The sequence below is a fragment of the Microtus ochrogaster genome, unplaced genomic scaffold (assembly GCF_000317375.1).
Source record: "Microtus ochrogaster isolate Prairie Vole_2 unplaced genomic scaffold, MicOch1.0 UNK87, whole genome shotgun sequence".
NCBI classification, from domain to species: Eukaryota; Metazoa; Chordata; class Mammalia; order Rodentia; family Cricetidae; genus Microtus; species Microtus ochrogaster.
In genome coordinates, this window is record NW_004949185.1 from 857,196 (window position 1) to 859,149 (window position 1,954).

Sequence of the window (1,954 nt, forward strand, 5' to 3'; positions counted from 1 at the left end):
AAAAAAAAAAAAAATCTTCTCTCATACAATAATACATCCCAATGGCAAGTTTCCCCTTCTTCTGTGCCTCCTCCGCTTCCCTTCAGAAAAGGGGAGGCCTCCCAGGGATATCAACCAACCACGGCATAACAAGATACAATACGACTAGGCACAAACCCTCATAGCAAGGCTGAAAGAGGCAACCCAGTAGGAGGGAAAGGGTCCTGAGAGCTGGTAAAAGGGTCAGAAACTCCCCCACTTCCACTGTTAGGGGTCCCATAGAAACACCAAGCTAACAACCATAACACATACGCAGAGGACCTAGCACGGATCCGCACAGGCTGTGTGGCTGCTTCAGTCTCTGAGCTGTATGAGTCCTGCCTATTGATTCTGTGGGCCATGCTCTCCAAGTGTCCGCAGCCCCTCTGGCTCCTACCACTCTTCCTCCCCATCTTCCACAGAGTTCCCCGAGCTCCACGGGGAAGGACCCAGTGGAGATGGCCAAGTTGGGTTCTCTCTCTCCACCCAATGTTTGGCTGTGGGTCTCTGCATCTGCTCCCGTCAGCTGCCAGAGGAAGCCTCCCTGATGATAACTGGGCTAGGCACTGACCTATTTTCATTGTATTTCTTTCTTGTATTTTCCTGTTACTGCATCTCTCTGAGGGCCATGGAGCTGAGTGTTCTCACACCCGTTGTGAGACGGCGGTGGACTGGACTGAGGCTTTGGAGGCTAGGGCAAGCGCTCGCTCTACCAGCTGAGCCCCCCCCCCCCCATTTTGGTTGAGCCACTGTTTCTTGCATCCCGGACGACGCCTAAATTGATGTTGTTGCGGATGAACTTGAACTGAACTTCTGTCCTCATTTCCCAAGGGCCAGGCTTACAGGTGTGCATCACCACCTCATACGATTTGTGGGTATTAAATAATTATTCAGCACCAAATTTATATTACAGCTATCATAAAACACAAATATCAAAGATAAAAAAGCACTGATTAGGCACTAAAAAGAAAACTTTCATTGAAAATGCATCTTAAAGCTGGGTGTGGAAGCCCACGCTTTAATCTCAGTGCCCGGGAGGCACAGGCAGGCGGATCTCTGTGAGTTCGAGGCCAGCCAGCCTGGTCTACAGAGAAACCCTGTCTTGAAGGAAAAAAAGAGGGAGAAGCAACCTAGATTCAGAAGTTCAGAAGAAAACATGGCTTTTATTTTTCCACTGAAGCACCATCCTGGTCAACTGTCATTTCCCAGCTAAGGCCACCAGGGGGCAGTAGAGAGCACGGTGCTCAGGCCCTCCCAGGAGGTGGAGTTCTAGACGCCTGGAAAGAGGAAGCAGGAACAGGTTGCCTGAGGTAGGAGTGTGCTTTAAGTTATTCTGACCGAGAAAGGCAGAGCAGCTGAATAAGGAGTTCAAGGTGAGGGGGGTGGGGCTGAACATGGAGATCAAGTTGAGGGGGGGCTGAACATGGAGGTCAAGGTGAAGGGGGAGGGGTGCTGAACATGGAGGTCAAGGTGGGGGGAGGGGCTGGACATGGAGGTCAAGGTGAAGGAGAGGGGCTGGACATGGAGGTCAAGGTCAAGGGGCTGGACATGGAGGTCAAGGTGAAGGGGCTAGACATGGAGGTCAAGGTGAAGGGGAGGGGCTAGACATGAAGGTCAAGGTGAAGGGGGAGCTGGGCATGGAGGTCAAGGTAAGGGGCAGGACATGGAGGTCAAGGTGAAGGGGCAGGAAGTGGAGGTCAAGGTGAAGGAGAGGTGCTGGACATGGAGGTCAAGGTGAAGGAGAGGGGCTGGACATGGAGGTCAAGGTGAAGAGGAGGGGCTAGACATGAAGGTCAAGCTGAAGGGAGAGCTGGACATGGAGGTCAAGATGAAGGAGAGGTGCTGGACATGGAGGTCAAGCTGAAGGGGGAGCTGGACATGGAGGTCAAGATGAAGGAGAGGGGCTGGACATGGAGGTCAAGCTGAAGGGGGAGCT